The sequence below is a fragment of the Anser brachyrhynchus genome, assembly GCF_964034855.1.
Source record: "Anser brachyrhynchus genome assembly, chromosome: 5".
In the NCBI taxonomy this organism is placed as follows: domain Eukaryota; kingdom Metazoa; phylum Chordata; class Aves; order Anseriformes; family Anatidae; genus Anser; species Anser brachyrhynchus.
The window spans coordinates 36,849,067-36,875,315 of record NC_137699.1 but is presented as its reverse complement, the minus strand read 5'-3'; the positions used below and the strand labels follow the sequence as shown (position 1 = coordinate 36,875,315).

Here is a 26,249-nt window from a genome sequence, read left to right as displayed (position 1 = left end):
TCTATTAACAAAAACAATACCAAAAGCATTCTGATCAATTAGAGAGAAAAAGTAAACGCGCTGGTAAAACGTTAGTTTCCATATTTTTTTCCTCTAACCAGGCAAAGTTTATTTTGTCAAAAACCTGGCTTAGCATATGGTGGTTATTTTGCACATAGAAATTTAAAAATAAACCCCAGATCTTAATTAAGAGACTTAAGTTACCCTCATGTCCTGGTTCCAGTTAGGACAGAGTTAATGTTCCCTCATAGTAGCTGGTAGGGTGCTATGTTTTGGATTAGGATGAGAAGAGCGCTGATAACATGCTGATGTTTTAATTGTTGCAGAGCAGTGTTTACACCAGGCCAAGGACTTTTCGGCTTCTCGCTCTGTCCTGCCAGCGAGCAGGCTGGGGGTGCAGCAGGAGCTGGGAGGGGACAGACCCAGGACAGCTGACCCAAACTGGCCAAAGGGGTATTCCATACCATCTGACGTCATGCTAAACAATATATAGGGGTGGCTGGCCGGGGTGGGGGGGCCGGCTGCTCGGGAATAGGCTGGGCATCGGTCAGCAGGTGGTGAGCAATTGCATTGTGCATCACTTGTTTTCTTACACATTATTATTGTTAATACTATTACCATTATCACTATTATTATTATTATTGTTATTATTATTTTCCTGTCTTAATAAACTGTCTTTATCTCAACTCACAGGCTTCACTTTCCCGTTTCTCTCCCCCCATCCCAGAGAGGGAGGGGGGAGGGTGAGCGAACGGCTGTGTGGTGTTTAGCTGCCAGCCGGGTTAAACCACAACACCTCAATACCATCCCACAAAAAGAGGCAGATGAGACTGATAGGGTTTTTATTCATAGGGATTTTTCTTTCATCCTATGGCTGCATAAACTTTATTATTACTTCTCACAAAAGAGCATTTTGCATTTTCTGAAACAATTCAGTGAATTCAAAATTCAAAAATATTTAGTATATATTCTGAAAACCTAGTTTATCTATGTGTATGTACACACAAAATATCAGCAGTTGCCTATTAATTACAACCTGAAAATAGTCTGCTAGAAACACTGACAGGCACACAAGAATTTTGCTTTGAAAACATTTTTAGTCTTTCAACTTCATGCTTTTACTCCCAAGTAAGCCATTTCCCTTCCTGCCAGTCCCCACACAAACTGCCCTATAAATTTTCTTCATCTCCCGCCAGGTGGCAGCACAAAATGCTCCTAAAGGAGCGTACTAAAAGCACCAGACAGGGGTCTGAAGGCACTTAAGAGAAAAATAGTGATTTCCTGGAACTCACAGCCAGCTGACGCCAACCAACTGCGGCAGTCACTTTTGTCAGGCAACAAACACAAGATTGCTTCAGCAGTCATAGCGGGAATTAAATACAACCATTCACCTTGCAAAGATGCACATGAGAAGGCAAAGGCAAGCAGGGAGAGGTACGCGTCCCAAGAACACGTGGGGCCCCAGCACGGTGCTGGGGACCAGCAGATCACGGTTCCCTTGTGCCACAAGGGCTTGCAGGCACGGGAGGTTTCTGGCCACACACATCTGGGTCTTCCAGCATTATGGGGTGGGCAGTTGGAGGCTGTCTCCATCCCCGACTGCTCGGGTGGTGCCTGCAGAAGGGCTGGCCCTCACAGCGAGTTGCTTCTAGAAAATCCGATTTAGCTTTATGCTGGATGATGCCTTACCCAACCCAAAGCACTAAACCTGCTGATAGCAAAGGTTGACACATTTATCTGAAGCACTTCAAGTTTTGTCTCGTTTTCTTTTTCCACTCTGTTTTCTTAGACGAGGTTGCTACCACCCAACAATGCGATGAGTGAGCAATGGCCCTGAGCAACCTGCTCCTGGTGGCCCTGCTTCAGGCGGGGAGGTAGATTTGATCATCTCCAGGGTCCCTTCCACCCTCGCCCATTCCATTTCTGAGCTTCCACAAGCTAACTAGAAATAAGCGGCTATATCGTGACAACACAACATAGAGCTTGAATCCCAAATCGCTCGCCCCTCAGCTCTCCTGTTGCCACAACCAGCTCCAGCAGCAACAGGGTCACAGGCCCTGGAAGACACACTCTCAAAAAGTTAGAGGATACCATTAAGTCTTGTTCTTCGTATAAGTGGCTACAAAAAGCACTCTGCAAAGATAAGGCAGACAAGCTGACTAGAAGAAACACAGCAGAAGGAAACCCTTCGGCTTTACAATAGTGAGAAATGCAGTAGAAGAGACCCCCAGCCTGCGATGGTGTCATTACTGCAGCAAAATGTTCGGCTGCACTTTTTAAGCAAAAAAGTGCTTGTAAGAGGCAAAGAAGCAACTCCTGATCTTCTCCAGTGCAGTCCTGCAGACAACTCAGGACACAAAGGACAATACTCGGGTTCACATCTCCTACATACAAATGTAACAGTCATTGTCAACCTTTCTGAATATTTGAGAGCCCAGCCAAATCACTAGGCCTTTAGGAAGTGAAGAAATGTGTTCATTTGCACTCAGGTCAAGAGTCCTTCTGTATTCTTTCACAAACAAGTGGCCAAGGAAGAAGTGACTACGAAGGGAAAAGCCACTCAAAGGCAGGAAAACAGCCCTGTGCAGCATTCCAAGTACAAGCGCTGAGCTACCTGGAAACAGCTGCTGAACGATGAGCAAGAGGTGAGATTCCCTGAAAGGCAGGACAATCTAGAAGCAAAGCCAGAAAGATGCTGTGCTTAATAAGAAAGGAAAATTGCAAAAAGAAAAACAAAGAACAATGTAAAATGAAACAGAAGTGTGTACGTCACAGTGATTTCTACTGCCCCACAGGCAAAACAGCAACAGCCTGACATCACTCACAACCTGTCCTTAAGTTATTCTCTCTTCTGTAAAAACCACCTGAAGATGCCAGTGTTCTTGAATTTTAAAGTTTCTCAGTTCTTTCTCCCTAAAGTTCGAGTTCAGGTTTAGGGCATCCTTCCTGAGCAACAGGAAAAACAGACATTAGATGAGTGACAAATAGCTATGCCACTACCAAGCCCCTCACACCCCTGTTTCCTACCTCCTCATTTCTTCCCTGCCTGCCCAAACAATACACACATTAATTCCTGGTTTGCCCCCAGCTACGACCATCTGATCTAACAGCAACTTACTACCAAGCTGCCACGAACTCAGTTGTACAGTCATGCGTTGGTTTTGTTAATGATGCTCAAGCAACAGAAGGAAAGTTGTGCTAAAACTTCTGTCTTGTGATGAACGAACGTCTTCCTGGCATTTTATTTGCTTTTGTTCATCACAGACTTCAGCAATCTCGCAATACCCCTCTGACTTTCCAGAATCCTACATACTAACCAAATTGAACAAAGCACACCCTGCCGGCAGCAGACAGCCCTCCTTTTGAAACCCAAAACCACGCAAAACAAATGATCCCATTCCCGAGCGTCAGCCTGCCTGACTCAGTCATTCCATGCTGTATTTTTCAACAAGCCATCGACTTAACTGTTCTCCAGCCTCCTGTTATTACTTAATGAAATGCTATTTATACAAAACATTTGTTTATTATTTCAGAGGATATTCATGCTGAACACCTGATTCTCCTTGGGTTCACCCCTGACATGCCCAGAGCCGTGCCAATTCCACTTTTCTTTTCAACTACATTAATCCATTATACTCATGTACGGAGCTGTTCCCTCCTTCCCGCCCCAGACAGCGGGAATGTGCTGGGAAGAACATCTGTCCCCAAGAAAAGCTAGGAAATATTCAACAGATCAAGCAAACAAAAAGACAGCAAAATGTGAAACAGTGAACATTTCAACTGAACAACAGGAGAGGTGTGCATACACAAACTCATCGCTGTCATCAGCTATCATCAGCAAATGAATCTTTTCACATGTCACACAGCAACACGCAGTCTGACCAGAGGCGTGTGCTTTGCAGGGGAGCTGAAGAATTCATCTGCACTCACATGAGGTCTGTCCTGCGCTCCTCATTTGTTTTGTGGGGTGTAAGAACTGCAGGACTCAGCTCCATCCTCCTCAGGTAGACAGTCAGGTCACATCACTGAGGAATCATTATTATTTTCATAGGTAATTTTACCAGTGAAGAAACTAAGATGGGCTGAGGGAAAACATTTTCAAAAATTCTACGTGACTGAGAAGCCAAAGCTGCACTGATGTTTGCCAAGACTCAAAGCTTTTCAAGAGTAGGATCTGAAATGTGCCTGCCATACATGAGCACCAGAGTAGCCACGGGAGCTGGGCTGCAGCAGGAAGGCCAGTGGTGCCTCTCCTTCTGCTGGCAGCAAGACTTTGGATCAACTCTACAACTTCTCTCTACAACTACCTGAAAGAAAGGTGTGGGGATCTGGAGGTCAGCCTCTTCTCACAGATAAATAGCAATAGGACAAGAGGGAATGGCCTCGAGTTGCACCAGGGTAGGTTCAGGTTGGAAATTAGGAGACATTTCTTCTCAGAAAGAGCAGTCAGGCATTGAAATGGGTTGCCCAGGAATGTGGTAGAATCACCGTCCCTGGGGGCGTTCAAGGAAAGGTTGGACATGGTGCTTAGAGTCATGGCTTAGTGGGTGACATTGGTGGCAGGGGGATGGCTGAACCAGATGATCTTGGAAGCCCTTTCCAACCTTACTGATTATAGGATTCCACGATTCCAACTAGGCTGTGCTGCCGAACTGCACCCTCCAGCAAAGTTTGGGTTCCTGCACAGGGGGAAAACCCTTGTCGACAGCAACCCACCTGCCTGGGGTTCTCCAGTTTCCAAAACAAACAGCGTGGTCTGGTTCATGTAAATAGAGGGTTAGGAAGTTGGCTCTAGAGTCAAAGTGTGAGCAAACCAAAACATCCTAACCAAGAAAACCCCTTAGCCACAAATCTTTCCTGAGAAGACACTTGAGGCTGCTGCTTACTATTTCGTGTGTGCTCACCAGTGTGTGCCTTGTGACTCAGATGCAAAAAGCCAGGAAGCTGCTCACACCCCTCTCACAGCTAACGATCTTTCACACCTGTACCTTCTGATCTTCTCTTCTCCACCCACCCATCCTCTCAGGTTTGGAAGAGCTCTACACAAATACCACCAAGCTGTCATTACTGTCATCTCCAAATTCCTTCTCAAAGCCCCTTCACAACGGCAATCGAAATCAGACTATTGGCTAATTAAGCTCAGTGCCCACTGAACTTGATCTCGCTTCCTTTTTTCCCCTGCTGTGTGCACCTACCACTAACTGTCCCACACCCATGACTGTGGGCTTTTAGGGCAAGCCAACACACTGAAACCATCACGATAGTTTTAAGACTCCAGGCTTTGCTGAAGTTAGCAGCCATCGCTGCCCAGCTGACAAATACTAACTAGCAAAGCCACAATGACTCCAATGCTTGTAGTCTTCTCTGACACCTCAGATATTTCATACTTGGCACAGATTTATTCAGAAAGCATTCCGACAGAAAGGTTTCACTCTAAGTCACACAAAATAAGTGAAAACTAAAGCCAGGAATGCCACCATGAAGCCCTGCAACGCTGATGGTGAGATTGCCCAGGCATTGCATCCACAGACTGACAAGGCCCTCCAATAATTGCTGATTTTCTAGGACTTGTAAGGCATTGACTGCTGCTCCAGCTAGGGACATGTTCCCACTGCGTTGGGAGTATAGAATCTAGACCAGCAGGATGCGTTTCTGCAGGAGGTAACAGTCTCAAAGGCTGGCCGCGATTTGGACAGACGCAACATTCTTGTCTCTTTCAACCCATCTCAGGGCTGTTTCACCTTATTAATTTCCACGTTATTGCCAAATCAATGGATTTTGTAGGCTTACAGCACAGGGCAATCAAAATGAGATTACATGAACTGGGACTTAAAACCATGTCCCACTCATTTGGCATGAATGAGCCTATATGAGCCTACTTCAAATCATGCCTTACTTTGGCAATTTCTGGCTTTGGGGAAAAAAAAAAAAAAAGATCATAACAGAAAATGAACTAGAATATACTGCCACAGTCTCTTGCCTTATTTTCTAATTTCTTCCTAAAATGTCATAAGTCTTTAATTCCAAATGCTTCTCTGCATTTAAGCAAAGTCTATGCACACAAATAATTATACTGTTACACCGTTGTAGAATGCATAGTAATTCACAAAGCCTAAATGCAATTAAAGGTATGCCAAGCCAAGGAAAGCGTTTCCCCTCATGCTTACAGTATTCAAAGAAAAAAGGCAATGCAGCTTAAGCCAGTGTGTGTAGATTGGCTCCAAGCTATGCTAACAGTCCAGAGCTCTCAGCAATTTCAGTGGCATTGGTAAATTCTCAGCCTACCTGCATCAAGTCCTTACTACTTGAATGGGAAAATAGGAGGCAATTGGAGGCTAAGGCAGAAGCTAACCTTTAATTAAGTTATAAAGTTTCATTTAACATTATTTTCTGGATTTGGTGCAAGTTTATTGGTGGTGGTGGTAGTAGTGTTTTGGGGGTGTTTTTATTTGTGTTTTTTTTTTTTTTCTTTCCCCAATGTATTTTTATTCTGCTAAATCATTCTAACTGTAACCCACAATAGGTTGTTTGATTTAAAGTAGCTCTAGATGAACTCAATAACATGACATATTCTCTTTCAAAGCAAAACTGGAGATAACGCTGCAGTGAGTGTCAGCTCTGTATCCTCTGGTATCTTAGGCAGGCACTCATGGCACATCCACAAAAAAACATTTCACAGAGTGGTTTAAGAGGGTTTATCCTGGGGGGAAAGCTCAAGTTTTAGAAGCAGAATTCAAGTTTTTGTGAGATATTTGGAGTCTTCATTTAATCCTAAATGAGCAGCAATGCTAACGAGACTGCATGGGGCTAGCTGGAGGTCCAAAATCCAGAAGAAAGAAAAATGAGCTGATGTTTGCTATTAATTGGGTAGGGCTGGGCCCCCTTCTGACACCATGTTGTTTTAGGAAGCTATGCAAAACCCTAAAGCAGTTAATAGCTATACACAACTGTGCATAGGTTATTTTGAGATGTTATGCAGTTATGTGGAAGAAGGAAGACTATTTCCACTTTACAAATACTTGTATTTGACCCCTGACATTTCTAAATTCTGTCTTCCCCGAAGCAAGCTTTTCTCCAAAGAGGGACCAAATATAATTTTTTCCACTGACTTTTATGAAAAAGTTTGAGATTCTGTTTTGTGCAGCACCTCCAGTGAACTAAAAATGCTGTGAAAGACAAAGCCTTGTAGAAAAGCCAAGATGAGACACTGAATGAAAATTCACAGTGAAATATACTGGAGAAAATCTTTCCTTCCTCTCCTGGTTTTACTCTGTATTTGACCTGTATCTGCTTCTCAGATGGCTAACCTAGGAGTGAGGAATTTTCTGGGCAACATATCTGAAATAAAGAGAAAAATATCTAGAATGGAACTCATCTGAAGTGCACCTGTTAGACCTCCTTCTCCTCCTCAGTCCTACCCTTCTAGAAAAGGTTTCTGAGGGAAGTTTTCCAGTGGTTTGGTACCAGGTGATGACTCATCTACCTGTGCACATACAGAACAAGCAACAGAAATACCTAAGGCCAAGAAGCACAGATTTTGGTAGCAAATTGGCTGATAGTAGGCCCAGACACCAAACACGACTGCATTACAACTGATAGCTCACCACTGACCTTAAGAAGCACCATTAGACCTCATTCCAATGGTTTCCAGATGAGAAATCAGTTTAAAACTTTTCCATGCAACCCAACAGCTTCTCTATGTTTCCCCCAAACCTGCAGGTCCTGAAGAACTCCGGGCCATGGGTGCTGCAAGCCACCTCAGTTTGGCAGCACCGCTCTAAGCATCTTGCATTCATCCAGCTGACAAAGCAACAACAAAACTTCATCCTGGAGAAAGGCTGCACAGTTTAATGAGTCTACATTTTCCATATAAACCAATCAGCCCTACGTATAGCATCTCCTCAGTGATGGTCCTGCTGAAGGAGTTTACGAACAGAACAGTGTGCTCATTCAACAATGGCAATGAGTATTATTTAGAACAGCCACTTATTAAAAAACAAATTATTATCCTACTCAAGCTGCTTATCGCACCAACATCGGTGTAAAGTGCAGCTGAGTGTGCAATGAGCAATGCCTGAATGGAAAAACTCCTCTTTTAATACGAATTTTCAGTTAACACAGACATTTTCTTTCAAAATTAAGAGTTTACAGCATCAACCTTCATTTTATACAAACAAAGCACATTCCTGCATGTGGCTTAAGAGCACTGTTTTTTTTCCACTCTGAGTCATTGCTTAGGCACACCCTGGAAGGAGTAGGATACAATGAAAAAAGGAAAGAGAAAAAAAAAGAGAAAAAAAGAGTCCTGTGGCAACAACACAATGCTAACTGTCCCCAAATCAGCAGGGTTGGCCACCCAGACAACATGGAAAATGCACACCAGAGCCAGCAGCTGCCTGGCCTTTGCTGTGCAGTCATGAAAATGAGGGGCATTTCCTGACAGCGCCCTATTTCAGATCTGTTGAGAGTGATTGAGGCTCTGAGTTTCTCTCTTATCAAAAGTAGATTTCCTTTTCCCAAGTCGGACACTTTGGATTCTTTAGAGTCCTTGCTCAGGAAAGTGTTAAAGCTCACTTTTGAGCTGCATTTGGTTTGAGAGTTTTCAAAGTACTTCTAACTAGAAAGGGATTTTAAAAGTTATATAGAAAACTTAGATACGACATGAAGAGAGAAAGATGATTTGCGAACAAAGACGAAATTTTTAATCCATGACACCCTGCCCAGGGGCAGGAGAACCATGGCCTGTGAAAGCCTTCAGCTTACTTCCTCCCACGAGGAGCTCAAAATTCTGTCCTGCTAGACAGAAATCCTTCTTTTATGGCAGTCTTGACGTTGGTTCATGAAAAGCTTGTTGCTTCCTGTGTTCCTGTGTTTTTTCTATACATGTCTTAGGACCATTCATCTATTTGCCCTTATCAGGCTCCTGAAAACTTCCTAATTTAAAAAGCAACGAGGTGTGCAGCTGTGATAAACCAGCCTGCGACCACTGCCTGACACAAGGACCTTTCAGGCTAACCTTCATCTCCTCCTTCATGCTCTGTTACTGTTTATTACAATTTATTTATGCTCCTTCAGTTCGTTCACTTCTACCTCTATGTAAAACACTGCACAAGAACCCAAATCTCTATTGTGTTTCCCTTGCCCTTTAGCTGGGAAAATCTATCCACAGGGAGGCAGGGAGGAAAGCAATCCTTCCCGGCCATCCCCAAAAAGTAGCTCTGGTTTGGTAGTGCAGCCTTTAGACCACTAGAGGCCTCAATAAAACCAGCAAACTTCAGCCTGAATGACTAACAGTGAAACATGCCTGCATTTCCCCCCAAATTGACATATACCGGAAAATACAAGGCTAAGGATGAACGTGCTGGAGTAGGCTGGGCGGATGTAGATGTAAACGCCAGCTGAGCCGCAGTCGTGGGAGCTGACGCCACCATGCCTGGCTGGCTAAGGCAGGCTCAGTGCATCTTCAAGCATCACAAACCTGTCACAAGGGAAGTAATTTTTATACAGTAAGTTATCGTCTAGACCTCATAGTTTCTTCACAGTGGTTATTTACTACTTGTCACATCTTTAGCTGCGCTGTTTTGTATCGAGCCTGCAATTTTTGATGAGCCCTAATAGCAAAGTAGCATCAGATCATTTTCTTCAAAATAAATGCGAATTGCCTCATAGCAAAAAGTGTGGAGCTAAACATGTTTCAACTCTAAATTAAGTCAGAGCTTCAGCTGATCTACAAGGCTCAGATTATCACAAACGAACAATCTGATTAAATAAATCATGTTTTTCCATACGCCGTTTTCATGTGCAGCAGCACGGGGCCAGTGGGGGACACCCTTGAGATTTGCCCACAACTGTCAGCCCATTTAATCCTTTAATGAATTTAAACTGGAGCAAGAGACAAATGGACTACAAACGTTCAAAACATGTAGTAGTACTCCTCAGAGGGAACAAAAGATCCATTGTACAGCTCCAGTAAGTTCATCTAGGGCTCTGGTAGAGTCTCTCTTTTCCTCCCCTTTGAACAGAAGCTGAATAGAGACAGGAATGAGAATTGGCTCCACCATCACCCCTTTGCCAGACTCGCCTCTGTGAATACATTGAGGCTGGATGAGGAGTTATTCACTGACAACAACTTGGGCTCTCTCTCACTTACCAGTCAACAGACATGGCCATATATAAAAGGTCACCTTCATGGCCACCTGTGAGGACCAGCAATGGTGGAAGAAGGCTGAGTGATGCAGCATCACAGCCAGAGATCAATGTAACACTGCAGCCCAGCCAGCTGCAAACTTTTTGCTCTAGAAAAATAATACCCAGGGCTTCTTTCTCTTTCCAAAATATGTGAAGGAGTTTGGCTTAGCTCTGATACAAATCAAATATCTACTAGCTTGCTTCAAAGTCTTATATTTAAGAGGAAGATAAATTTATGTTACTTATTATGAGTCTTGAGACAACCATGTTAATCCCAAAAACAAATCGCATATTGTATCATTTTGCTTGGTCTTGCAGATCACTTGAAAAAGAAATAGAGGGAGCTTCTAAAACAACAAGTAAATTTGTTTACACCATTCTGCTCATTGCTTGCTTGGAGCAGCAGTACCATCTATACAGCCTCCCATAGCCTTTGCTACTTCCATACAATCATGTGTTTTCTGTTACCTGTACCATCAAAACACAAAAACACCCATCTTTCTCCTGCATTGTCTAAACAGACAAATTCGAAGTTTGCATTAAAAGTTCCTGAAAATAACTTTTTAAGAAAAGAATGCATGTAAACGAAAGACAAACATTCCTTAAATTTACCTGTTTTATTCCAAACTGATTGCATTACCAATAAATTAATATCCACCACCAGCAAGTTTAATGATGAAGCACAGCAATTTCAATCGAAATTCACCTTCCACTTTATGGTGGCTTTCACAGATTTTAAAAAACACAAGACTTTAAGAAGAAAATTTCCACACAAGATGTGTTTTTGAAGGCAGACACACGTTTTATACAGCCAGCCTTCTGTTTAACAGACTGCTTTGGCAAAAAAATCACTTTGAAGATTTATGAGATAATGGTATGCTACTAAGAATAATTTCATCTCAATGACATTTGACAGTGTTACCCCTAACGAAAAAACAGAAAGGGGCAGCAAAAAGTGCAGTACCATTCTCTGAACATTCTGGCAGAATCAGACTTTGGATGGGTCTGTGGTGTAATTCTTCTCCTGATTGTGACTGAAAGAAAGCGAGATATTAAGGAGAACTAAGACTAGTCAGGTGCCGCCAATAGTGCAGAAGAGATTTGTAGGGGAAGGCTCCATCGGTGTCTCTATTCCTCTGATCTATTATTACCCTAGTTAGGCAAATTCCTTTTCAAAAAGCATATTTGGGACAGCTAGAAATTCAACCCCCAGACATGCTCCACGCATTTTAAACAAGTCTCTCTTATTACTTATACACAAAATGGCTGAATGAACAAGGAGTAGCAGGTACTAGAATCAGCCATGACAACTCATCCTCCAAGATGAGCTTAATTTTTGTTGCATCTTCAGTAACAGCAGAATAGTTCCTTCAACTTACTGTTCTCTGACTAAAACTGAAACTCAGAAGAACAGATCTGATTTTATTTCACAGGCAATGTCTTTGAAACATCAGATGCATTTTCTTTTGTTCCAATGTCCTTAACATACCTAAAACACAGAAACTGAAAAATATCACAACTTCCTCTCCAGTAGCTTTCTAACCTTGAGACCTTCTAACCTTCTAAACTGCAGAAACAATTTTCCTTCTCCATCACAAAATGCCTTGGAAGCCTAGAAGGACAAGATCTTTATGATTTATATACATACAAATCTATATGGATTTATATAGATTAAAGATAAAACAATACCTACAATAAACAGTAGCAAAGCATTACCAACCAAAAGAATAACAAATGATAGTAAAACATTTCTATCCCAGAGATATTTTTTCTGGCCTGACATTTAACATTCAACTTGCTATACTTCATAATAGCTGAAGTACAACATCTCTGTCATTTTCAGGGAGGAATCAAGGACATATACACCCAGAACCAGATAGAGCACAATTACACTATTATTTATTTGCTTTAAAGAAAAAAAAAAGACAAGACATAGGAAAGGCCATGAAAAATAATGCACACGGGTTGCATTAACACAGATCTTGGCCACAAATAGGATTTTGATTGGTCTATTAAAAATATTCTTCTACAGTTTCTCATCTATATGTTTGATGCTGACAATTTCCAAAGCTCTGAATAAAAATTCCATACAAATATCTCCATCGGTTTGGAGCAGGAGCTACGGAGAGAGGTACAGGAGAAACTGTTCAGTTCACCATGATGTACTTCATCATGCACAAATGGGGCAAAGCTTCATCTTCCCAGTCAAACACAGAAGCTACCTTAAATCAGCATTAAGATGGACTAAGTCCTGCACACCACCATGGTATTTTACATGCCCATTACAGACCTAAGTCATTTACTGTACTTTCTCAGGAAACTGCCACATTTCCAGCAGATTAGGGGGCATAACATACACACATGTAACTATCTAGCAACTGCTGCTCACTGCCAATAAAGCCTTTAAAGCACCAATATAAAACAGGAATTATGCAAAGCTTAAGTGCTCTACACCACACTGACCTTCTTAGGCCAGCGACACATCCTTTCGGTTTAGGGTATTAAAGAACATGGGAGAAGTCAGTGTCGAGTCAGAAGTCGAAGCCTTGCATTAGATGAGATAAATAATTTCTTGACCTTTGTTACCCACTGCATGGCTGTTCACCTGCATGAAACATGCACGCAGGGACAGAGATAAGACTGAAGTGGAAGCACCTGCATTCCAGCTGCTAAAACCTCCTTTGCTTGTACCTTTTAATTGATGGCGTTGTGCAGATTTCCACACCGCCTTCCCTTAACTGCTCTTAGTGGCCTCGTGCTCTCTCCCCACCTTCCAGTAAGGGTTAAACCAGGAGTGATTCACCAGCTGGATTCCTCTGTGCCACTCCTGCCTCTAACAGAAAGTCATAATGTCACAGAGTTATATAATGCTGACAGAAACGTGACTACCTGAAAAACAGGTTTGAGTAAAGAAGATAAAACTTTTATGATTACATACCACAAAAAAATAAAAATAGTGCATCCTTCACAGGCTATTTCGGCCTCATAACTTCCAGGAGATACAGCTTTATTACTGTTTATAGCAATCACATTACAGCAGATTAACTGGGGAAAACAAAATAACAACAACAAAAAAAGGCTCTTTGACCAATTTGTGCTGTTGGCAGGAGGTGCCAGCAGGGTTTAATCATCCTTTGCCCAGATGGCAGAACCCCCACCCTGTGTTTCAGCATCAGCGAGGAGGCAACTTGCAGACAATAACCGCTAAGAGTTTAAGCAGGATGAAAGACTATGCTAGGACTGACACATACGAACCAGACCAAAGGCAAAGCACGCCAAGCCAAACTAAAGACTACTGTTTGTTGCACTCAGGCTGCCCGGTGCAAAGCTAAAAGGCTTCTCATTTGACCAAGAAACACATTAGCTTGAATTCACCAGTGCAGACAAGACTTAAGTTTAGAAAGATGCCTGATCCATCACCGGACTCAAGCTATGAAAAGGGAAATATACCCGCAAACTTTTTTTTCCTCTCAAGGGAAAAATGCCATGTATCGGGACATGAGCCTCCAGATGCCACAAGGCATGAAGGCAGATGTCTAGACAATCCCTAAGGGCTGAATGTCTTTACAAAGACATTTTCTCTTTTTCTTCTTTAGTGATATATCCTGTTTGTATGACTCACAGCCTTTTAAGATCCACTGTTAAAATGCTTTCTCCCCTGCACCGTTCAGCAAGTTTTATGCCTATGCTGCTTCTAAGTGCACGTTGTGAAGGGTGCGTTCGCAGCCTGCTTTAAATCCTGCCTTTACAATTTAGAGCACAGTTCCTGCACTGTCTCTCAAAGACACTTAGCAAAGCACATTCCTTACAAGTAAGCCAAACAAACAGAAAAGCCTTTCAATAACTGAGGGGTTTCCTTGTTTTAGAACAGAGGTAAGACCAGCAAGCCTGTGCTCCTGCACTGTTGCCCTGGGGAGTCAGGCATAGGTTGGTGAAAAAATAAGTTCTAATCATACATATGATACTGTCATATCAGACATTTCTCAAGATCCTGGTTAAACAAACAAAAACAAAAAACAACCACCACCACAAAAACAGGTGCTGTCATGAAAATCATGGATAGGTTTACATAGAACTGGTAAGAATACACTATCCTATGAGAAGTAAGCAGGTAGCTTTTAATAGGTGTCAAAGAAAAAAAAAAATCAACCCTTCAGCCTACCTAGCCTTATTAACATTTACCAAGAAATGTATCAGCATTAAGCCAACTGATCCCAAACATTGCAACAGCAAACACTTTTGTCCTAGGACTTCAATGCAAGTACATCAGGCAACCAAGCATCCTTCTGGACCGCGGTGACACACTGCTTGGTCTTTTCAGTCATATGTTACTACTCTGGAGGCAGGAACCTGATGCAAGCAGAGACAAGGCAAGCACAGAAAAAAGCAGCAGAGGAGAATTAACTTGTTACTGACACAAGAAGATGTCACGATCTGTCATGCCTACGCCCTGCGCTAAAATCACAAGTGCCACAATAAAAGGCAGTAATTTAATGGAAAAGTCTCCAATAACATCTTCCACATTTTTGTTGCAACACTGACCATTGAGTAGGTCTCAGGAAATTTCTCAAAAACTGAAGTTTGATTATATGACTTACCAGAACCTAACTTTTGTATTCAAATGAAATAAAATGAACTACCCTTGTGCTCTTGTTAACTCCCAATCACAGCATTTATGTTGCAGATTTCTGAAACTGTCTGAGTAACTTCCTTTATACTCTACATTCAAGCTACCCAAGCTGTAGACTGTAGGTTGAAACAACTAAAGAAAAGGGTATTTTATTGTTTCCATTCTTTGCCCTGATTTAACTAGACCTTCTGCTCCGAGAGTATCACCAGTTTTCCTAATAAATATCTTTTCAGATTTAACACATCATCAAATCTTAGAACAGTAATTTTTTAAGCTGTTAACACTGTTCCTTCATTTCCCTTTCTCATGTACCCACGGGATGTTCCACACTTCATGTATCCATCTAAAGACCTAACATCTGTATTATGCAGTCTGAGTTTTCTTTCACTAATTTCATTAATTTTACTGCTACGTCATCAGCAGAGTGCATCCAAGCACATTTACAAGGACTATCAGAAAAGCTTGGTGTAAATGGTGGCTCAGTCACCCCGGAGACCCGGTACCCGCACAGCTACGCAACCCAAACCAGAGCGAAACATTATCTTCCAACTGATCTTCTGCAGAAACAAGCTTTCCAATAAAGCACCAGAACTTCCTCCTTTATTTCAAACACTGAGCAGACACCCGAGAGCCAGAACTGCTTTGAATAAGGATGAATTTAAAATGACTAATCATTTCCTCTATTATTTTAGAGTTTATGGTGCCTCTTATATCTTGTTTGTGTTTCCATGTGAGCTAGTTCCTTTTGCAGCACCGCAGCTTTTGGTGCTAAGCACTCTTTTTAAAGCTATAAGCTTACAAGGGGAAAAGACAAAGCCAAAAAACAAAGCAGAAAAACCAAGCTCCCTTGTCTGAGGGAGTCCAGCTTGCTTGTCTGCTGAGCAGGATCCACGCTGCTCGTGACAAGCCTGAAGACAATAAGGAACAACAATAAAGGAACAGGCCTAGCAGATGTTGATATTGCTGTTGCTGGATGGAGCCTCTTTTTCCCTTGCTGAATCATTTATTCATTAAAAAACAGTTCCAGGGAAGCCTAAACTATTCATGAATTTGGGCTGAACTTACAGAAGGGTTCACTTGAGGACAGACCCCTCCAACTTGCACTGAAAGCAGCACAGGAGCTTCTGCAGTGAACTATTTTGAATGCAACAAAACATTTGGATGCTGTGCGCAGGGCATAAAAGCCCAGGCAACAAAGGGCTACATTCAGCTGAAACGCGGTGCAAGTAGTTCCCAACAGTCAAGGGGTTACAGCACTCAGCTGGCACGCAGCAGATTCAGGGCGAAAGCTCCTTGAGCACAGAGCGGGGCCTCGGCTCCCCTCCAAGAGCCACCGGCCATCAGCACGACTCAGCCTGTCCTCCGCCGCATGCCCTGATGCAGCACCAGGCTAAAAACACGGCCCTGGAGACCCGAGGCCAAGCCCTGAGGAGGGAAACAGGCCTCAAGCAGAGGCACATGGGGATGCGCCGCGGGGGAAAGGATGGGCTGCTTTCCTCTCCCACTGCGTTCCCCTGTGGCTCTTGGTTTTACAACGCAAACCACACAGGCAAGAAGCCCAAGCTGAGCCACTCACACATGAGGTCACGCCTACCGGGCAGATCAACTCGAAACTAGCCAGATTAGGGCTTTCTGGGTTTTTGTCCTGCCAATGGTTGCTTGAATTGCCATACTTTCCCCCCCCTTCAAAAATTTAAGAACAAATCAAAGTTATTTTCCTGTATCTATGCCACCAAATGTGAAAGTAAAGAAAGACATAGATGCATTTATTTTCTTTAATGCTATCCAAAGTCATTTAGAAATAAATCTGGCCACAGCAGAACTGCGTGCACTTACAGGAGGTGAGCCTAGGACACATTCACATTTCATTAGCACCTAGACACCAACTGCCCTGGAGCAGAATATACTATAAAAACAATATATGGACATTAAAAAGAAGCACTGGGGAAAGGCATCTGTTTGCATGCAGCGGTGGGGAGGCAGCAAAGTACAAACAAAAGGCATAAATTGTTCCTTCTCCTTTCTGTTTAGCTTTCTATGTAATCCCACTGAATAGCTGTAATTTGGGGAACAGCATTAAGTTCCTCTACCAGAGGCCACTTGGTACATTCCCCTCATTCAAAAGCAGTCTGAGTACAATGGTAAGAATGTTATTCATTATTTCCTATTACTTAGGGTGGGACTAACTGCTACTCAACAAGCCCGTGTATCAGATAGAGACATCTAAACTACGTTCACTGAAATGAATATCCTGGGGAGGGAGTGGTATAAACCACTGAATGCCTTTTTTGTTTATAAGCAAAAATAGTAACAGGTTAATTCCAAAAGCCATCTAATTAATCAAAATTATGTGCAGGACAATGGTGTGAAGTGACAGCAGTGAGATCACCATGCAATGCTCTGATTAACACCAGTAAAGGTGCGTTGATATACGTACAGGAAAGCAGAGTTATGCAACCTGGGATATTTGGGGAATCTGTGCTCTAATACATGCTCTAGCTGCAGCATTCCCAGCCCTCAGAACTGGGCCTGAAGAGCTCCTTTTATTCTGTTACCTTCAGAGGAGAAAAAATCCTACATTACAGGTAGTTTCTCACCTTACAAGTGGCCATTCATAAGCAAGACTACTCTTGCAGCATCCACACAGAGTCCATGAGGCATTATACCCAGTTATGTACAGCAGGGATGCTGTCAGTGATTACCCAAGAGACTGGATGTTTTTGGCTCCATGGCTTCGGCGACAAACTTGCGACCAGCTGAAAACGCTGCCCGATTTACCTAAGCTTGTCCGTCTCCTGCATCTTCTTCATCTCTGCAAATTTACACCCTTGATGACAAAAACTGCAAATAATGAAGCAAACATAAAGGGGCCAGCCACGAAGGTTGTGCTGAGTTTGGCAGTTTGTCCACTCAAGGGCTTCTGTGAGCCCCTTCTCTTCTCCTGCCTGCCCTCTGACACCTCGCCAAGCCTGCGGGACTGCGGCCCCGGAGCCCAGCAGGCAGATTGGATCAGCAGCCACCTCGCACAAGAGACTGGGCAGAAGTGGAGGAAAGCCTCCGCCCTGCGGCACGGCTTGTTCAATTGCCAGTCAGCGTCAAGACTTCTAAAAACAAGAGCAAGACAATGAAAGATCTCAGTGATATGATGGGAGCCAAAATTGCCCAATTTTATTTATTTATTTTTTGCACGCAAATGAATCAAAAATTCCTGTCTGATAATATCTTCCAGCGTACAACTCCCAGCCAGTGGCACATGCCAGGCTGGTGTGGAGAGCTGCAGCCATCCACAGCTCTAGCTGGAAGGACAGACATGCGGCGCTTGTCAGGATCAGGATCGTAGTTCCTGATTTCCACTCTACTAATTGCTGGTGCACAAAGGAGGGATAAAATCTGTTAAGTATTTATGAGAAAAGACTGTATGGTAACAAAAAATAATCAGTGATTAAGATTTTTGTTTGTTTGTTTTTGATTCTGGACGAATGCTCTGCCCAAGCAGTAAACTTCCAGTTTTTGCAGGCACTGGAATCTGTAGTTCCCCCTCAAACAAAAAGATGTGCTTTAAAATAATAGGAGAAGAAAAAAAAAAAAGCCAACTTCAAGCATTTTTTCCCACTGCTTTCCCCACCACCACACTACTAAGAGCAAAGCTCTGAATATATAAATAGCTTGGCAAGTGTGTAGTATAAACCACACCCCATCTCAGGGCCACTGTCTTAAAGGAAACTATAATATTAAAAATCCCCACAGATGTGGAGAATGCAGTACGGTCTGCACTTGATATACTTCTGTACCTCCTTTTGAAGGACAATGAGTACCTCACACAAAAATGCCATTCCCCCCTATTTTATTTTATTTTTATGAGCAGAGAATTTTCGGAAGCTCTCCCAGCCCCACTGTTTTCCGCTCCTCCCGAAGCCATGATGGTTTTTAATGAAGAACAGTGGCTAACGTTACACACACTCCGGGGTTTGGGAGAATGAGGGCTCCTCCCTGCAAAAAAACAACATACACATAGTTCAGGATGTTAAGGCAGGAAGATGCAACAGTGCACATCTTTCTGCATGACTGAGGTCCCGTCTCGCTGCAGAAGGCTCCCTCCTAGTCAAGGGGCAGAAGGATGCTTCAGCCTCCAGCCCACTCGAGGTTCCCAGAGCAATTCTGCCAGCACAAGCTGCAGCCTCCCCTTCTGCAGGCAGACATTTGACACCCAGAAAGTAGCACATTTCCAACCGAAAAAGAAAGCAACTTTTCCAGGATATGTAAACCTCTTCTGTGGAGCTCGCTGTTGCTATAGTTATAGGAAGTTGCTGAGAAGTAAGATGTCAGGAAGCTGAGAAGAGGAACCAGACCTTTATAGGACTAACAAGAATCAGAAGTGTTGCGTTGCTAAAAAAGTAAAATAAATCCCTTAACGGCATCATTAAACGTCACACTTCTGTTATAAAGAAAATCCCGATGTTCAAAGGAGATGGGGAACTAGTATGGAATTCCTCTCACAGCTGAATTCCAACCTCCTTTGTTCTGCCAGGTCTGGACACACGTACCTCTCACCAGCTTTCCCCTCTTGCTGTACCAGTTGAAGTGATGGGTGAATGCCACCCTCCATCCCTCTCATTAAAGCAGTTTGCGTTTTGCTCTGCACTGAGTGAGTAACAGGAAAATAAAACAGGACTCCCCAAGAAGCCAAGACTTCGCTAGCTCTTCTGAAGCTGGAAACTACAACCTCAGCTTGTGCTGTTCTGCGTCTGCCAAAAGCCTTTGAAGTAAATTCTTTGAAGTTGGCCAGAATCGGCTCGGAACTGGAGCAAGCGACAAGCAGGCTGGCTGGGGGGCCGCCTGGGGGCTTCGATCCCCACACGGCTGAGTGCAAGTCAAGCTTGGATTCAGTAGATAAACGTGCCTTTAAAAAAATCACCCTTCTTTTTACAGGTAAAGGCTTCAGTCCTTGCTTACATTCACAAGATGTCCAGTGAGCTGAACCACAAATTTCAACAAGTGTCAGGAGATCTGGATGCGTGCACTCAGTTCGGTTACTCCTACTGCTGCAAACAGCATCTCTTGAAAAACCCCATCTGTGATAGCGCTGGACTAGATGCCAAAACCATTCACCGCGCACATTTCAGCATCCCCCAGACTCCCTGCAATATTTCAGCTACACGGGTAACGCAGCTTTTGTTTTCTCAGAGATGAGACAGAGAGGGAGTCATTTTAAAAAGTCTTTTTCTGGAATCTATCTGCAAAGGCTAACCCTGATCCTCATTTTCACTTTGTAACCTGGTGGCAGGCAGCCTGCAGTTCTAAGGGTTACAACTTTACAGAGCAGAAGTAAGAGGTTTGCGTTAAAGTAACAGCCTGCCTGAAAACAACCCCAACCTGCTGCTCGCCTAGCATGTACCACCACACTAAGCAAGAGGCAAAGGAACATCAAACCACCACCAGAAAAAAAGCTGTAAGTGTAACACATCAGAAACATTTCAACCTCCTTGGGATGACCAGCAAGCAAGAGAGCAGAGGCAGTAAGAATGGTGCTGTACGCACACGGAGTGACAGTGCTTTAGCGAACTGATGGGAATTAGTGTAGTTTCTGTTGCACTGAGTGAGGAATCAGGACCCGCAGAGCAGGCAGATGGCTTTTTGGCTGACAGGATTATGAATGCATTAGACATACTTCGACTCTGAAAAAAATAAAAACACAATTAAAATTAAACCAGTTACATGCAGCAGATTATGCACCGGGAACAAACTGCCTGAACTTTTGGGGCACCAGGTCTCATCATACCAAGTATTGCTTCTTTTTTTTCCTCCTTTCCCAAAAGCTGTACATTCTTCAATGCAAGTCATTTCCCTCATAATTTGGAACTTCTTCTAGAAGTGCTTTTCCTTCAGTCTCTGACCAGCTGTATGTAACAACTAAGACGATAGATCAAGATTTTCTTGTTCTGCTAAGGTTTTAAAACCATTACTCATAGGCTTTTTTACAAGTCAGTATTTTCAATAATTATGGTAAGGAAAAGGAACCCGTCAACACTATTTCCTCTCTATTTGCTCTGCTAATTTTGTGGCTTTCCGCAACAGTCTAAATCAAATAATTTTCAAAATTGAAATCTAAAAAAGCTTCTGCTTTTTTTTCTTTTCTTTTTTTTTTTTTAATATAGTCTGCCATTTAACATATTAAGCTCCAGAGCACGCATACTGTTTAAAATGCAGCACCAGAGCGCAGGCATTTCCCCATGATAAAAACGTTGATGAATTTTTGTATGGCTCTCTGACTGTAAAGCTCTCATAAGGCTGCCTCAAACACTGCAACAGGTTTCCTCCTGGTGATTTGCACGCTACATTTAAGGTGTTTGTAAGATAATTTGCCAGTGTTACTCTAGCCAACTCATTTGTTTATTTATATATATTATATATATATTATTTTTTATGTTAAGACTTACAATTCGAATTTATCTAATAGTTCGGGCGAGTCTCTCCGAAGAATTGTTCTCCTCATCTATTGCACACAGACGTGTGACTTGCAAGGAATTACATTCAGAAGTATTACAGTTCTATTGCAGGAAGAAGAGTTTACAAAAATAAGCACAGCAACATATGAGTTAAGCAAAAATATATTTAACTGGCCTGCTGACCACAGCCAGATACTGAAGCCAAGAAGATCTTCAAGCAAAGTAACGTCAGTTAACATCACATTCAAACCGCCTAGTACTATTTTAACAGCTTTCAGTTTCTACAGCATTTAACCAGATAACGTACGTATCTTAGCACTGAGGTCTTTAACACAGCCCCCAGACACAAGACTTTATTTTCCCTAAGGACACCACAACACACGAAAGAGAAGACGCTGAACTAGACCCTGAGCTAAGCCCTCTCAAGTTGCTTGCTCCCTGCTTGTGTATTTAGCATGTCATCAACACAATGAGCCAATAAATTGCTGCCCCTTCCTTCCATGCTTTGTTTTCCAAGGGTTCATTGTATTTTATTTCACTTTATTTAAGCAAGTTTTCTGGCATTGCTGGTACTGAAAAAGACAATTCTTCTCTTTGCAAGTATAAAAAAGCCTCTGAAAATGCATCTATGTACATTAATTGCTCTGACCTTATAATTTAGCAACTTAAAACTTGTTTGTTCACTCTAATCGGCAACTACAAATCAACAAGCTTTTAAACCTTGACAAGTTACGGAGATTAACGACATTGGGAGAAGTTCTTTTCACTTTTTCATTTTCTCCTGACAGTTGCAGAGATCAGCAATACATCAAGGCAAAACATCAGCTGTAAAACTTCTGAGTGGGTGCTGTTTTCCTGAACATGCAACCACTGGGAAAAAACTTCACACTGAAGAGAAAGCTTCATGTTCATGAAAGAGTTGAAGGCTAATCACTGCATGTTAGGCGGCTTCCTGCAGCCCTGCAGGCACAGCAGCTCCCCAAGGCCTTTTCTGATCAGCTGCACAGGTTCTGATGTACACACAGAGGTCAACGAGAACTGCTTCGACTGACTTTCTTTTATGCCATCCGCTGAGTCACTCCAGACATTCAAAATAAGGGCATGTGACTTATTTTCCCAACCAACGGCTTCCAAGGATTATTGCTTTCATGGGTCATTAGACATGTTCCTGCCCTTCTTCATTGTTTTTGCTGCAGAGCGGGGATGGTAGTTTGGCACTTCCAAATTCATTTCAAATTTCAGAAGAAAAAAGACAGAAAAGGGAAAAAAATTGAGGGTGGGGGTGTACAAGTAGCTTTAGCACAAGACTCACCAAAACACACTGGGGAACGCCAAGCTCTCTCTTTTTTCCCCAAACACCATAAGGCAACAGCAAGCCGAAGGAGGAGTTGGGGTTGATATCGAAAGAGCTGTGGCAGAGCTGGGAACTGTGTTTGCTTCCCTGGTTTTGGGTAAACATCCAAACATTTGTATGACTAACTGATCCTCATCATTAGATTTGTGTGTAAACTTCCCTATATCAAAACATTTAGTCTGCATACACTTAGAGAGACGTCTTTGCCGCTTTTATTTCCTCTCACAATCCAAACAGAAATGGGGCACAGATTGCTTTTATTCTGATTTTATTTTTCCCTAGCTGGAATCTCTTAATTAAAATAAGGTGAATGTTACCCCAAACAGATGAAGTCGGCAACCGAATGTCCAGCTGCATGCAGAAAGGGTCCCTTACACTAAGAACAACTGAGTACAGTACTTCTCTGCAACAGCTCAGTCACTAATGCTTTGGCTGGGCACTTCCAACAGTGGGAAGAGGCAGCAAGCGGCAATGGGAGAAAATGTCTGTTTAGCTTTGTTCTTCCCACTCCAACCTATGGTTATTATTTTGGGCCTTTTTAAAAGGAAAAAACAATCCCCATTTTGAGGTCGGCTCTGTGAGAACAGAGCAAACATGAACAGGACACAGGCAGCTGCAGCTCTGCACAGTCCTTGTTCAGAGGTACAGGCAAACACTAAAGAGAGGTGGAATGGACCAACGTGGACTCAGCATTCACAAGGGGAAAGCAGCTGGCAACAGCAGGAATGGACCATCGTGGACTCAGCATTTACAGGGGAAAGCAGCTGGCAACAACAGCTTAAGACTGTCAAAACTGGAGAGAGTACTTCAGCTTGTTGCACAGCTTTTACCAAACGGTAAAAAACACAGGCCTTAAACTCAGTTTCCTAACTAGAAATAATTCCTTGACAGCTAGACTACAAGAAAAGTCTAAAAACGGCCTCTTTTTTTTGTTAAAATGTGTAATAAACATCTGAGACAACAAGAATATTAAGCCTCAATAGAAACAAAATGTGTTTGGGGAAACAGATAAGAGCCTTTGGGTAAAATAAACAACATAGGAAACAAAAATTAATTCCCTAATGTAAACTGGAGGAGGAACAAAAAAGATTTTGCCAGTAGATTCCCATGTTCTGACCTCTGCATGAACTCCAAGTAACCAGTTTGCAATTTTAAGCAGCAACAAGAATGGAAAGTGCATTGGAAGATAATGAAGGAACCCAGTCCTTCTGACTTTCTGCTAAGCAGCTGAAGCAAAAGGTCAATCAAAGAAAAATATACACTGCACAAAGTTGCAACACCAAGATCCCCCAAAATACTTCCTTGCAACTATTATAGGTAAAGCAAAGCAAGTCAGAGACATAAATTTACACTCAAAATAAAGCCTCAGAGCCCATGGCTAGTTTCCTTCAGCAAAGTTTCTGCACAAAATCTGTATCTTGGGCTTTAGCTAAATCATCAGTTCAAGAAAAACAGTCTTGATTTAAGAGTCAAGTACTGGAATATCTGTCACATTCCCACATTAATGATTCCAGTGCTTAATTAATTTTAGCCTAATTACCTGTACCCACCCCAAAAGAAAATGTATTGAGACCCGAATACCCAAACTATTTTAGGGTACGTGAGTGTGTGGATTTTTTGAGAGCTGATGCAGAAGTAACAAAACCCAACTGTGATCCCCGGATGACTAAAATATCTCGAATATAAGTTTAACTACTGCTACTGCTGCAGAACGTGGCTGGCCCTAGCCTGCTCTGGCTGTGGCTGGAAGAGGTGAGCCATGCCTCCTCTCCTCCAGCTGCCCTTCCTCCTGCCCCGTCACTCACCTGAATGCACAGTGAGTTTGTCTGAGGAGCAACACTGGCAGAAAACTCTACCGGAATAATGTGAATAGCTTTCTGCCAGTTTAGCTATCTAACCCGGCTCAACATAGGGTCAGGCACAGGCCAGCGGAGGGGAAGGGAGCAGCGCACGTCACTGGGCAGCAGCAGGGAAGTAGATGGTCATTAGATTGGCTCAGCTGTTTCGTAAAACCTCACCCTCCTGCAAACATAAAGGAAAAGACCACACCTGGTGCAGGTCACCTTCTGCCAGCAGCAGGAATTTCACAAAGGTGACAAATATTTCAGTGAGGTGAAGGAAGCAAACAGGATCTTTCTGACTGCTGAAGACTACCAAGTTGCCTACAAAATGAAGGCATGTTCTTTACCCATGGGAAATGTCAAAAACACCACTACTGTGACCCACTCAATTCCCTTCCTACCTGACTTACCTGTCTTTCCTTTGCCTATGTGACCCACCTGAAGGCCGCCGGAAGAGAGGCAAAAGCCACCTGTCTGAAGCCACATAGATCAAGTCACTTCATTTAGTTCCCTGTGCCATAATTAACAGTGTACATCATTCCTGGATATGCTCTTGGAAGGATTATTTACAGAAGTGCTCCCTTCTCCAGCTACACTACTGAAAACATCCTAGGTTATTGTTATCATTACTGCGATGCACAAGGCGCTTCTGGAAGGATTCTCCTCATGGAGCAGGAACAAACAATCCTTCAGCCAGCACCAACAGTGAAATGAATGAACCTGCTGGGAACCCCTTGATGAAATATGTTGTATTAGATAACCTGGCCTACTCCTTAGTAAAGCTTAGGAGAGTTTTTGTTCACAACAGAAATGGTACCACATGTTCTTCAAGTAATTGCCATAAATACTGCACAAATTAACTTCTATGAAGTATTTGTTTCTAAATAAACTGTCCTCCTTCCTCAGCACAATAATATTAGCAGAGAAGACAACTAGAGCTGCTCGAAATAGCAGAACTTGAAGAAGGCAGGAGGAAACAGAGCAACCTTCATTTCGCCTCGTCATGCAAATCAGATATCCGTACTTCAGTGACACCTAGAAACAGCACCCAGGGGCACCTCTCTGCTGAGAAGGGTGCTCCCATCTGGCCAGAAGGGCTCCTGCCCGCTGTCCTTCCAACCTACCCACAGTAACACAGTGGGCTTTGCAAAGGACCTCCCCTTTTCCAGAGAGGAAAACATTAATTCTATTTCCCACAACACATTTTTGAAAGATGAATCCGCAGCAGTTACTGCATGTAAATAATTCACAGTCCGCCAAGGGCTCAGAAAGGAATCCTCCTTTTTTGGTGCACATGGAGGGTCCAAAATACAAGAATGACAGAGTGAGATCATTTACCCTTCCTTGCTTTAGAAGTCATTTCCCCACTGCTGATTCTCGCTTAGAAAGGACACTCAGAAAAGTTGCAGGATTCAACAGACTGAGCTTAAGAATTAAAGAAAACACTGCTTTGCAAAAAGAGAAAACTAAGACGTATGCAGAAGTGCAAAACTAGCAGCAGTAGGGGAAAAAAAAATCTCCTTTGGTACGGAAAAGGAATAGGCAAGTGAGATGTCAGAAGAGCCAAATGGTCAGGGGCTGCAATCCCACTTGCTGCCATCAGTAACCAAGCAATGTAAGGGTGCATGTCTGTAGACAACCAGACCTCCAGCCTTTCATTGGAAAGGCAGGAAAAGTCACCTGGGGCGGGTGGAGATGCTTAAAGTACACATCCTAAAAGAAAGGATGCAGCTGATAGCTAAAGCCCTTCTGATACAAGTGAGGGAGTCATGAAAAGAAGAAGAGAGAAA

General features: G+C 42.9%; 1 protein-coding gene across 8 annotated transcripts in view; it reads right to left on the bottom strand.

Annotated features, from left to right (window-relative positions):
• PTPRJ (protein tyrosine phosphatase receptor type J) overlaps positions 1-26,249 on the bottom strand; it is a 124,278-nt gene that overhangs the window by 27,277 nt on the left and 70,752 nt on the right. The gene's annotated exons all lie outside the window — the stretch shown is intronic.